The sequence below is a fragment of the Suncus etruscus genome, chromosome 15 (assembly GCF_024139225.1).
Source record: "Suncus etruscus isolate mSunEtr1 chromosome 15, mSunEtr1.pri.cur, whole genome shotgun sequence".
Classification (NCBI taxonomy): domain Eukaryota; kingdom Metazoa; phylum Chordata; class Mammalia; order Eulipotyphla; family Soricidae; genus Suncus; species Suncus etruscus.
Genome location: NC_064862.1, coordinates 50,351 through 64,542, shown reverse-complemented (window position 1 = coordinate 64,542; position 14,192 = coordinate 50,351). Strand labels below are relative to the sequence as shown.

Below are 14,192 nucleotides of genomic sequence, written 5' to 3'. Positions count from 1 at the left end.
TTCCATATTGCTAGTCTAAAGTCCTTATCTGAGAGGTTGATTTGTTGGTTGGTCATTATCTGGTCCTCAGAATTGTCATCTTCATTCTCTATGTCTGATGCTGGCCTGCGTTGTTTCCCCATTTTCACACTTGTATTGTGGGTTTTTCTACGTGTTGTGGTGGTATTCATTGTCTATATGATGCAGGCAGCACACTCCTCTGGCTCCTCCCTTTCTGGATGGGCTGACTTGCCTCTAAGGGAGGGGAGTCCTCCTTGGATGAAGCCTCACACTGGGTCAAACCTTAGGCCCGAGCATGCAACAGAGAAGACAGTCTGGAGAGAAATGTTTGTTTCTGTGATATAGAGCCGTTCTTAGTGTGATTTTTCCTTCTTGTTGCAATGGAGTTCTTTCCTTAGGAAGAGTGCACGGCCGCTCCACTTTGCTACGCGGCCGTGCTCCGCTGGAGCCTCTTTTTGGCCCACTCGCAAGAGTTTCACGCAAGAGGACAGTAGACAGACATAGACAGGTCACACTCACAGTTTTTCACAGTTGGGCCCCACTGGGCCAGTGTACTTTTGCGGGTTTTCCCCGCCTGGTGTCACACACAGGGAGCCGGGTTTTGCAAAGCTTAGCCGGTTTTCATGCTCTGTAGTCCCTCCCTGAAAATGGCGTCTGGGCGAGCGAGGTTTCTGGAGCCTCTTTTTGCCCCACTCGCAAGAGTTTCACGCAAGAGGACAGTAGACAGACATAGACAGGTCACACTCACAGTTTTTCACAGTTGGGCCCCACTGGGCCGGTGTACTTTAGCGGATTTTCCAGCATTTTTTTTTGTTGTTTCAAATTTCCACCTCCTCCCTCAACATGATTCTGATTGGTGATGTTGCTTTCTTATTTCACTGAGAGAAAATCAAAACTATCAGAAAGGAGCATCTCCAAGTTGCCATCTTGACTTCTAATATCCTATCTGTATCCTAAAATTGCTCAATATGTAATGTATGTTTGTATGCAGTGCTATTCACAGTGTATTAACCAGGGCTGTATGTTTTCCAGATGAGGATAACAAAGTGGTACTGAGGACAAGGACAAAATAATTACTGGGGGTTTGGGAAAGGAAGAGAGCAACAATATAGTAAAGAGGATAAAGTGCTTATCCTGAAAGAATAAGAACTCTTGTGTTGTTAGAACCAGTTTCTATCTGCCCAGAAATTCTAAGGTGGTGTCTAATTGGAAATCTTTCTCTCTGTATTTTATTTTTCTGGTTATGGGATCACATCTGACTGTGCTTAGAGGATCATGCACTGCTAGGAATCAAGTCAAGAATTTCCACATGAGAAGCATGGCCAAAGTCCTTTTGCCTATCTACCCACTTACGCAGATTAGGGGGAAGGTGCTGAGGAGGCCCTGAGTCCCTCTTTCCAATTCTTAGCCTAATTTAATATGGGGGCATGATAAGGCAATAATGTTTAATCCTAAAGAACCATAGATTATTCTGGCCACACCAGCAGTGTTTAAGGACCTCCTCACTTACCTTCAGTAATGTTTAGAAGACAAAGTAATACAAGGAATCAAAACAGATTCTGACACAAGCAAAACCTAGTCTTAATTCCTTTACTAAATATCATCAACCCCCATATTTCCCTTAAAGTGAGATTTACTCAAAAAATATTGCTTCCCTCAATATTCATTCTACATCTGACTTCTACATTTTCCAAAATTTCTCATTTCAGTCTATATAATTTTTAGCAACAGATATCAATATGGAATGTAGCATTTATCTGTCAATATGTATTATTCTGTTTTTACTCTTTCATGGTAGTCTAAATTATTTTTGTTTGGTTTTGGGACCACACCCGGTGGTGCTCAGTGGTTACTCTTGGCTCTGTGCTCAGAAATTGGTCCTGGAAGGCTCGGGGGACCATATGGGATGCCAGGAATAAAACCTGGGTCTGTCCCAGGTCAGCCGCGTACAAGGCAAACACCCTACTGTTGTGCTATCACTCCGACCCCAGGTAGTCTAAATTTTAAATGGGAAATTTTTTTCAATCTATGCTATATTTTTCATAGTATTCAATTGTTATCTTTGCAAAGAGAAGAGCCTCCATTTTAATTATATCAATATCTGTGGTCCCAACACATCAAATGTGGCTTGTAGTTTATATTCATGTTTTTATATTTTTAACTACCTTTTGAACAAAATATCAATATTAAATGTGAGAAAAGCATACAAGAAGAATGTTCCCTTCCAAGTAGCCAACCTATATGCTAATATGCCACAGGTGAGGGATGTGAGGGTTAAAGAAACAGGAGTGTGGGGGCTGGAGAGATAGCATGGAGGTAAGGCCTTTGCCTTTCATGCAGAAGGTCATTGGTTCAAATTCCAGCGTCCCATATGGTCCCCCGAGCCTGCCAGGAGCGATTTCTGAGCTTGGAGCCAGGAGTAACCCCTGAGCACCGCCAGGGGTGACCCAAAAACCAAAAAAAAAAAAAAGTAACAGGAGTGAGAACACATAATTATGTAACCTCATTGCACAAAGACCTAAGTTGAAACAATGAAAAAGAAAGAACCCCAAATCAAAGAATTTTTAAAACAAAAGTCCATATACTTCAGAAATATTTAAATACAACATTTAAATGTATATTTTTTCCACTAAAAAATTCATATACAGACATTTCCTGTTTGGGAAATGACTCTGGATAACTATTACAATCACTTCAAACAAGCATGCTATCTTGAGAGGCACAGAGCCATGGCTAAGAGTTTAAGCCAAGAGCAAGAGTCAGAACAACCTCACACTCCCATTGGGCATAACAGTTTTCTACATTTCTAGAAAAGAATATTTAGACTGACCTATGTACCCCTTTGGAATGGAACCCTAATAAAGTCCACAGCCTATGAAAGCTCTTTATAAAAAGAACTCTTTTGAAGAGGCTATACAAATATGTGGTTCTAAGCCCTATGTAACTAAAATTTACAACCTATTCTTTAGGAAATATCTACATTTTCAACATATCTTATAATTATCCTTATGTAGGTTAGATGATTGCAAAGAAGATTAATCTGATGTAGTTAACATATTTTAACTATTTCAATTTGCTGTGTTGAAATTGATTCTGTTGTAATTGATTTGCTCTGTCACAGTAATAACTACTACAAATTATATTATAGACACGGGTTAAGGATTTATTCCGTGTCCATTATCCATTGATCTTCACATTAAAAATATAAAAGCTTAGGGGGCCGGAGAAATAGCACAACAGTGTTTGCCTTGCAAGCAGCCAATCCAGGACCTAAGGTGATTGGTTCAAATCCCAGCTTCCCAATATGGTCCCCCGTGCCTGCCAGGAGCTATTTCTGAGCAGACAGCCAGGAGTAACCCCTGAGTGCTGCAGGGTGTGGCCCAAAAAACAAACAAACAAACAAAAAACCTCCTTAGAATTTCTATTTTAGAGAAAAATAGCCTATGCTTATACATGTGAAATTACTTTTCTCAGTCCCAGAATCACTGGCACAGCCAGTATTAACATTCAAGCACCTCCCACTACTAAAGTGTGGGCTGGACATTTCTATAGGTATGTGTTTTTGCATTTTCATGTGTTTGTAAAACTATTGGGTTCCCCTGAGTGATCAGTGTTTTTGAATGAATTGTATTGGACAACATTACTACCTCTATTAAGCAATCAGATGCTCAATAACAGACCATATGAAAACACTAAGAAATTGTGTCAAGTATTTCATTTTAAAGTATGTATGTTAAAGAAGTATGTTAGTATATGTTAGTATGTTAAAGGAGCCAAAATAATGATTGTGTTTTTGTGTACAGTTATTTAATCAGGAGACCCAGAATACAGAAAAAGAAAAAGTAAAGCCTGTTTGGGGGAATAGAAAAATAGTATAGTGAGCAGGGCATTTGTTTGCCTTCCATACAGCCAACCCAGGTTCTATCCCAGGCACAATACCTAGGTGCATAGCTAGGAGTAATCTCTGAATACTGCAGGATGTAATCTCCAAAAACAAAAAAATAAAAAGAATAGTTAAGCAGGCTTTAAGATCACTAATTTCTTTCAAATTCTTTAAGGGGCAATTATAAATCCTTGCATTAAGATCAAACATATATAATTTTCATTTATTCAAATTCTGTTATTATTTCCTATATGGTAACCTTGACAGAGATATAAGATAAGGAGTCAGTATAATAAATATTTGACATCTATGTCAAATTTATGCCACTATGGAAGTGAAAGAAAATAAAAGTAAGCATTGCCCAAAGCAGATTATATGGAGATTTGAGGAAACTAAAGCTTAAAGAAAATAAGCAACAGAAATTCCTACCCTCAAGATAGCACATTTTAGAAATATTTCCTAAACAAAACTTCTAATAATATAAAATTTAAAAATCATGTCAGGGGTCTCAAACTCGCAGCCTGCAGGCTGCAAATGGACCTCCATACAACATTTTGTGGCCCTGTCCTAGAGGAATCTTTTTTTGTTTTGTTTTGTTTTGTTTTGTTTTAGTTGCTTGGATCACACCCCCCAATGTTCAAGGCTTACTACTGACTTTGCACTCAAGGATCACCCCGACTTTGCCTCCTGTGGCCACCAGGTAAATTGAGTTTGAGACCCCTGCTAGGGGCATATTTTTCCTATGTATACTGCTTGATACACTGGCTGGAGCACCTGCTGCTCCAACTCTGCTCCTGACAGCACCGCCACCTTCTTCAGTGAACAACACCTCTATTCAAACCGCTGAAGCAATGCTGCCATCTCTCGTTCACTGCACAGATTGTGCTGGTTTATCTTTAGGAGGAATGCCAAGTGGAACTGGGTAAAATTAAGAACTGAAGGTTGTTACTGCTTTTATAAAAAAAAAAAATCTGAACAACTTATTTTACTCAAAATTGTGATATCCTAGTAATTTTCTCTTAAATTATATTTTTCCTGGGGCTGGAGAGATAGCACAGCGGTTAAGCATTTGCCTTAGACGCAGAACAGTGGTTCAAATCCCGGCATCCCATATGGTCCCATATCGCTGCCAGGAGCGATTTCTGAGCATAGAGTCAGGAGTAACCCCTGAGCGCTGCCGGGTGTGACCCAAAAACAAAACAAAAAAATTATATTTTTCCTAATTAAAATTTATTTGACCTACAAATAATTTACAATACCTATGTTTGTTTTTATTTGAGGCCATTCCTGATGGTGGTGCCCAGGGATTAATCCTAAGAAGCCCTTGGAGGACCATATATGATACCCAGAATCGAACCTAGGTTGGCTGCAAGTCAAGGCCTATTCCCTGTACCGTACTAACTCTCTATCCTTAAAACTAAACAAGGAAGTCTTATATCTCTATACACATACAATTCTTTACCTACATCAAGAGTTCTAGTGCCACTTCCCCTTATTAGGGTGATATGGTTTTTTTGTTTTTTGGGGGCCACACCTGGTGACACTCAGGGGTTTCTCCTGGCTATGCACTCAGAAATCGCCCTGGCTTGGGGGACCATATGGGAGGCTGGGGATCGAACTAAGGTCTGGCCTAAGTCAGCACGTGCAAGGCAGACGCCCTACTGCTTGTGCCACCACTCCGGCCCCTAGGGTGATACGATTTTTGATAAAAGTTATACTAGGAAGTTTTGGTCTAACTAAACATTAACTTCATACTTTTCTTTTTTTTTTCTTTTTTTTTCTTTTTTTTGGTTTTCTGGGCCACACCCAGCGGTGCTCAGGGGTTACTCCTGGCTGCTCAGAAATAGCTCCTGGCAGGCACGGGGGACCATATGGGACACTGGGATTTGAACCAACCATCTTTGGTCCTGGATCGGCTGCTTGCAAGGCAAACGCCACTGTGCTATTTCTCCGGGCCCTTACTTTTCATTTTTTATCTTGGAAATTGTTCTCATACGGCCTTCATTTCAACTATATACTTGTACAGGAAGACATGAAAAAAACATTAAAATAATTATACAATTTAATTTTAAATTATTTCTATCCAATGAATCCAAAGCTCTGAAATAATAAAAGAAATACATCAAAGAAAAAAGCTGATTATAGTCTTACATAAACTTATTTAAAATTTATTTTAATATATGAACTGAAAAATATTTATCTGAGTTCTATGTCTTCAAAAGTTTTTCCTTTGCTCTTGTTTTTTCTATAAATCAGGAACACTGAAAAAGGCAAGTCGCTGTGCCATCAGGCTGGAGAATTCTGCCCCTGCTGAGTGCTTACCAACTTCGAGAGACTGTGAAAGCCGCCTGTGCATTATTTCTACTGTCCTATGTTCTGAACATATCCTGAGTGGGCCGAGAAGGGCCCAGCAAAATCGCTCTCCTAGAGTTGCTTGGTGCCAGAAAACAAAGGAACACTAGTCTCAGAGTGAAAACCGGCAAGAGAGATAACCAGCTAAAAGGCAGATCCTCTATCTGTGCCATCAGGCTGGAGAATTCTTCCCCTGGTGAGTGCTTACCGACTGCGAGAGACTGTTAGTGTCGCTTGTGCATGTTTTTCTACTGTCCTGTACCATGAACCTCTCCCGTGTGAGCCGAGAAGGGCCCAGCAAAATCGCTCACCTAGAGGCTCCAGAAGAGCACAGCCAATCTGCTCTGCTTCACTTCACAACCGTGCACTCTTTCTAACGAATAAACACCACCATAACACGCCGAAAAAATCACACTACAAGTGTGACAATGGGAAAATTTCGCAGGCAAACACCATGCACAGAGAATGAAGATGATAGATCTGATGACACAAAAAATACAAACCATCTGATTAACCTCTCAGATAAGGAATTTAGAATAGAAATATGGATCATCCTCATGGGAATCAAAGCTGAACAGAACACAAAGACAAAAATCAGAAAACTCCAAACTGAAATAACAGATCTGAAAAACACGGTAGCTCAACTGAAAAACTCAGTGGACGACCTCTCCAGCAGGGTAACAACAGCTGAGAACAGAATTAGTGAACTGGAGGATCAAATGCAGAACAACTCCATACAGCCTAGAAGAGACTGGAAAAGAATCTTAAGGCAAACGATCATACAAACAAAAGAGTACTCAAAGAATGTGAACAGATGAAAATAGAAGTCTTTGATAAACTCAACAGAAACAACGTAAGAATCATTGGAGGCCCAGAGACCCAGGAAGGGGACCCACAGGAAGAATCAACAGTCAAAGGCATCATTGTAAAGACATTTCCAGTGCTAAAAACTGCATGCAATCAAATCCTGCATGCCTGAAGAGTACCAGCTAAAAGAGACCCAAAGAAAAACACTCCAAGATACATCCTAGTCACAATGACGAATCCTAGAGATAGAATACTAAAAGCAGCCAGATCAAACAGGGAAAATACAGTCAAAGGAGCATCCATAAGATTTACAGCAGACATGTCACAAGGAACTCAAGGTCAGAAGATAGTGGTGGGATATTGTGACAAGATTGAATGAAATAGAGGCTTCACCTAGAATACTGCACCCAACTTGACTCACATTTAGGTTTGAATGAAAGATCCATAGCTTCACAAATAAGCAACAGCTCAGAAACTTCACAGATGCAAAACCAGCCTTAAAGAAAAAACTAAAAGGCCTACTTTAAGACAAGAGAGACCAACAAATACACCAAACTTATACACAGAGATGACATTAAATCCTATGACAATCATCTCCCTCAATGTCAATAGACTAAATGTACCAATTATGAGACACCAAGTGGCAAAATGGATCAAAAAGATGAACCCAACCTTCTGCTTCCTTCAAGAAACACACCTGAATAGTCAGAACAAACATAGACTCAAAATAAAAGGCTGGAGGAAAATCATCGAAGCAAACAACATCCTTAAAAAGCAGGGGTGACCATATTAATATCTGCTGATACCAACCTTAGACTCAGAAAAGTTGTAAGGGACAAAGATGGACACTTCATACTAATTAAAGGATATGTGCAACAGGAAGAAATCAGACTACCCAATGAGAGACCAGCAAATTATCTAATACAATTATTGAATAATTTGAATGAAGACATCAATAATAATGCAATAATTGTGGGAGACCTAAACACTGCTCTGTCAACACTTGATAGATCATCCAGACTGAAATCTAACAAAAACATACTAGCCTGAAAAGAGAAATGGAAGAAAGAGGACTAGTAGGTAGATAGATAGATAGATAGATAGATAGATAGATAGATAGATAGATAGATAGATAGATAGATAGATAGATAGATGATAGATAGATAGATAGATAGATAGATAGATAGATAGATAGATAGATAGATAGATATATGGGATACTCCATTCCCAGAACCTAGATATACATTCTTCTCCAATGTACATGGGTCATCCTCCAGGATAGACCACATGCTGGCACATAAAACATACCTCCATAAAATCAAGAGGATAGAAATTTTGCAGGCTACCTTTGCTGACCACAAGGCACTGAAATTAGATGTGAACTACAAAGGGACACAGAAGAAATACTTTAACAACTGGAAATTAAACACCCTGTTACTGAACAACCAGTGGGTCTGAGATAAATCAAAATGTTCCTGGAAACAAATGACAATGAAGGCACAAACTACCAGAATCTATGGGACACAGCAAAAGCGATCCTGAGAGGAAAATTTATAACTTTGCAAACATACATCAGGAAAAAAGGGGCATACCTGAACAGCTTAATGACGCAGCTTATAAAATTAGGAAATGATCAAAAAAATAAACCAAAAATAGGGAAACAGAAGGAAATAACAAAGCTAAGAGCAGAAATCAATAAAGTGGAAACCCAAAAAGCAATCCAAAAGACCAACGAAAGTAGAAGTTGGTTTTTTGAAAAAATAAAAAAGATTGATATACCATTGGTAAAACTCGCAGGGGGGGGGGACTTGATAACCCATATTAGAAATGAAAAGGGGGGGCCCGGAGAGATAGCACAGCGGTGTTTGCCTTGCAAGCAGCCAATCCAGGACCAAAGGTGGTTGGTTCAAATCCCGGTGTCCCATATGGTCCCCCGTGCCTGCCAGGAGCTATTTCTGAGCAGTCAGCCAGGAGTAACCCCTGAGCACCGCCGGGTGTGGCCCAAAACCCAAAACCCAAAACCCAAAAAAAAAAAAAAAAAAAAGAAATGAAAAGGGGGATGCGGGGTCCTGAAGCCCCCCGGAGGGGCCCGGCCAGCGGGGATCGGCTGGGGAGGCTTTGGGACAACCGCACCTTTATTTTGTAGAGCAGAAGTTCAACCACACCTGTAAAAAATCTGAGAGAGGTTAATAATAAATGGCCCAAGACATAAACTCTGTTCAAAGGCGTTTATTGAGGTCCAGCACCTCTTTATATAGGGAAGGTGAAGGAGGCAGGCAAAAGGCAATGTCAATCATTCTTTTGGCATGAAAATTACTTCATTATTCCAAATAAGGCAAGTGGGCAATACTTCTTGCAGTATCCATGGAAACATCTTGTGACCTTCTAGCTGCATTTCTAAACTTTTAACAGATATAAGGTGGGGGCAATGTTCTTACAGAAATAATTTTGTACAGACAATGTAACATATACACATAATAACTGCCTTGTTGACTCCGGAATGTAGTTGAGGGAGTAAGACCTCATTTCTGGGAATGGTACCGGGCCGTGTTGCTCTCCTCCGGGCTACAAGATTAATTATACTTTGCAGCTGCACATTCCTTTCTCTTTGGCCCAAGAACTTACAGCAAGACTGCACGTAGCCTTTAGGTGAAAGGCTGAACTAAGGCAGAAAGTATAGCAAAATAACCTCAAACAAGTCACAGTCCCCAACATCTCCCCCTTTCTCTTCTAATAAAAGAAGGAAAGTTGTGAGCGGGTGGAAGAACCGTGTCTTAGGCTACAAGGTTTGACCAGGTCGGACACGGCCAAAGCCGCATTTAAAAGGTGGCTACAAGCGCCGTGGGTGTGCACAGAGATTCGAATTATGTGTTGTAGCCTTTTAGGGCCATGTCCTAACTGGGACCTTGCTAATCCCGTCGTAGGTATCTCCACAGCCGAGAGCACAAGTACCGGAGCGAGCTCCGTTTGTTAGCTATGCGCTCTATCTCCTGGAAACTTAGTGGCTGGAAGGGCGGCTTGGTGACAAAAGCCAAGTTTTCACAGGAGTCACGTTGGGTTAACTGTTGGTAGTGAACTTGAACAGAGGTTTTTGCCGTCTCATCTACCTGGTTTTTAACAAGGGCAGTAAGTTTGCGGAAAGCCCATGGGTCAAAGGAAAGGAGCAGCATGAGGCTAATAAGAGGGCCCAAAATAGTGGACAGTAATGTATGTATCCAAGGAGAAGAGAAAAACCAACCCTGTTACCAACCTTGTTCTTGGTCAAAACGTTTCTGGAACTCCTTCATACCGTTACCAATACGTAGAACACTATCCCTAACTAATCCAGTTTTGTCTTTAAATACACAGCATAGTTCTTTAAGGGCCACACAGACTCCCCCTTCCTTTATAAGGGCAAAATATAAAGCACGACGATTTTGAAGAACTACATCAGCAAGGGAACTAACAGTATTAGTGAGAAATTGTAAGCTATGTTTGATTTCATTAATGTTTTGTTTTACAGCGTGAGTGAGAATGCGAAAATTGGACTGAGTGGAAACAAGGGAGTAAATTTCTATGCCAGCACCAGTAGTGGCGCCAACAGCAAGGAGGACTGCAAGGGTAACAGTTGTAAAGGGCTCGCGACGTCATTGAAAGACGGAAGGATAAGAGTAGGGGTTGAGGAGAGAAGCTAAGCTAACAGCGTTCATAATCTGGGTCTGTGAGGGCTAGAGCAGAGGCATTTATAAGATTTAAAATAACTTGAGAGGAGGAGGATGGGCTAGAAGGCAGAGTTCGTAGCTCACAACTTGCCCAACAGTGAGTTAATGACGCTGAGGCTGAACTTTCCAGAGAAGAAGTTTAGAGTCATTGGTGTAGATAGGAGATTTAAACGTTGTGATGCTTTCATAAAACGGTGAAACCGGTGAATTGCAGGTTTAACAGTGTTCATAGCTGGTGTTGGAGAGCGCCTGGGCAGAGGCATTGACCATTTGCAGGATGAGGTTTGAGGTGGAAACCGACCAACAGGTTTGATGGTTATTCTAGGCATTAACAAAGCTAAAACATAACAATCATGATAAGCAAGAAACATTTCAGTAACAATATGGGGGGAAAATCCAGTGGAACAAACAAAATAAGTGGAGTTGGGGGCTTCAATGAAGATGGAAGAGTTGTTAACAATAATGGTTTGATTGCAAATGTTTGATTGTTGAACAGGCGGGCACATATATGGTTTGAGCAAGCAAAGTTCCACGACCGTGACTTGTTTGCAATGGAGGTTGTTGGTGGCAATGGTGGGCATCCAAGGCAGCTAGGCAGAGTGTCTAATTCAGCATTGTCAAAGGTGGAGTCAGTTAGAAACAGGTTTGCAGGAATGGCGGCTAGCAGGAGGTTTATAAGAAAACAGCTTGGCAGGAGGCAAAATGGTTACTTTATATAAAAATTAAGAATTTACTTAGTCCTCTGGCTTGGGTTTACAGGCAGAAAACATTAGCAATTTACATTACATGAGTTATTTTTGAATACCACGGGAATGTTATTTGACTTCTGTTAGACTTTGGCATAAAAGAAAATTTATAATTAACAATTGCTAATTAAAAAAATTTTTTTAAACAATATAAAGGATTTTTCTTAAACTTCTAGTTATTATGTTAAAGCTGGATGCTAATTTTTAGCCATAAATACATATTCTATAGGCTTGAACTTACACATAGCAGGAAAGCCAGGTGACTGCAAAGTCCAGAAATTCTCCAGGGAAAAGTTATCCCCAATGGCCATTGAGAAATCTGGGGTTTGCCATCCCCTACACCCTCTGCCATGTTCTTAGAAGGACAAAGCTAGCTTAATACATAATTTTTAACACATGATTTTTAGTTGCAAGATGCCAGTTTGTGAATTGACCAGACTGAACCAGGTTGAAAAAATTAATTGAAATTTGAAAAATGGATAAGGCTTTAAAAATTGTATTATTATAAAATGTAGAGATAACAAATAAACAGACAAAACAAAACAACACTAAACACAACATTTTACACTTGTGGCCACTTTCATTCATCACAACAGACACATAAACAGACAAAAGGATTGATTTAAGACTTATTTATAAAAAATTGACAAGCGCTTTTAAATATTTAGCTAGCATGTTTGTGAGAAGAAAAAAAAATTTTTGTAGAAAAACTTTTTTAGTTTTGAGAAGTACTTAATGTAGATGGAGTGGAACTTTGCTGAAAATAAATTTTAAGGTTTAGATTTAACACAAAACATTTTTAAAACAATTTTAATTTGAAGTTTAAAACATTAAGTAAAATGGTTAATGAGCACTGTACAAGGAGTCTCTACTTGGAAGTATGAAATGATTTGCTGTAAATGAATAGGTTTTCTTTAAATTGGTTTTGCAGTAGAACAGTAAGACAGCTGCAATAAAGTGTTAAAATTTTTATGATTAAACACAATAGCATGAACTATGATTATTAAAGGTATAAAAAACTGATTTTAAAAAACAAACAACTGTTTTTACTATGAAGACTTTAAGTGAATAATTTGTAAAAAATATTATATACCAAATTAACTAAATGCTTAGATTATTATAAAATATAGTTAAAGACATCTGATGCATTTACACACCTAGAACTTAAGACTAAAATTATATTTAATACTAGTTAATTTGCTTATAAAGTTTAGTTACTTTTATATATTACTTATAAAATTATATATAATATATTTTTCATTTATATTATTTTTTCACTGCGACACAAATATACAGATTTGTATAATGTGCTGATATTTTGAATGCACTTAAAATAATAGTTCTTTCAATGCAGAAATAAAGAACAACCATTGCTGTAGCACAAAGTTAAAACTAAGGGTACTATAAAGCACACTTAGGTGTTTACTGTGCATTAAATTAACTATATTGTTTAAAAAGGCTAACTACATTATTTTTCACATAATTTTGTAAATACTTTAAAAATTAAAATAAAACTTTTAATAGAAATATAAGACTTAAATTTAACACTTTTGTGTTCATTTGGATTTTAAAACACAAAGAAGTTTTTCTTTTACCAATATTTTGTTATCTGTAAAGTGACAGAATTATGACCTTGGTGTAAAATTTTCTGAGAGGCATGAAAAAAAAAAGTTTATTGCTGTTATTTTCCTGTTGCTTTTTAATGTTTTAATAATTACTTTACACTACTTAATGCACTAAACCTAATAACACATATCTGACAAAGTGTAGGGCTAACAAGGTGAAGCAGAGTCTTTCACTGATAACTCGGGGAGGGGCTAGCACAGTTAACAGCAGGAAGGCTAGAGGCAAATTTTTTACAGTCAGCAGGGTGTAATGATATAGAGAAAAAAAAAGCAATCTTTTAAGATTAATTACTAATTTATTGGAATTAGAGGGAATGGCAACCGAAGAGGGGAGTCTGGGTTGCAAAAGTACCATGGGGATCATGGTTTTATTAATTGATTTGAGAATATGCAAGAGATGCCACTTTTCAGATTTTTTTTGAATAACAAAGATTGGGTATTTCAAGGTGAATTGGAAGGCTTAAAGTGGGAGTGGCAGGGCCTGAGCTGGCTGTTTCCCAAGGCTGGCAGGAAAGAGGCTGAAGGAGGCTGAGGGCTGGTTTGAGCAAAATGTACTGAGTAAAAGGTACATTAGGCTCAGAAGTTTTAACAGCAAAGTGTAGATATCGCAAGGTTTTATGGCTTAGCAGATGATACTTTGTAATTATCCTGCTCACTGTGCCCTTAGAATTTTTTGTAGGCACTGCAGCAGTTTCTGTTTTATGGCACTCAGCCTGACTTTTATTAGTTTGTTTCTTTGAATTCTCAAGAGGGGGGGCTTGGCCGTGGAATTCAGTGGGCAGAGGACAGACAACTATAGATTTAGGAGGGGAGGGAACGCCTGAAGGGCAGAAACCTGTGAATTAAGAGAAGCAGCCTGTTTTTGAAGGCTTAAGATTTGTTTAAGATTTTTAATTTGGCCAAGTAGTTTCATATCTATAGCTTTAAGAGGGGGAGCGGTGAGAGGAGGGAATCTGCCATGGTTAGGGACTGAGCGTTCTCCGCGGTGGAGGCTGCTGAGCAGGCGGGGGAAGACTTTCTCCATTAGGGAGAAAGACAGGAAAGGTAGCGCTGGTTTTTGAGCCAAGAGCATTATCAA

General features: G+C 39.1%; 1 non-coding gene across 1 annotated transcript; it reads right to left on the bottom strand.

The window, feature by feature from the left end:
- Positions 1-12,792: 12,792 nt before the first annotated feature.
- Positions 12,793-12,922, bottom strand: LOC126031898 (small nucleolar RNA SNORA22). The gene has a single exon (XR_007503706.1). It is a non-coding gene; the product is annotated as a small nucleolar RNA SNORA22 (small nucleolar RNA).
- Between the last annotated feature and the right edge of the window lie 1,270 nt (positions 12,923-14,192).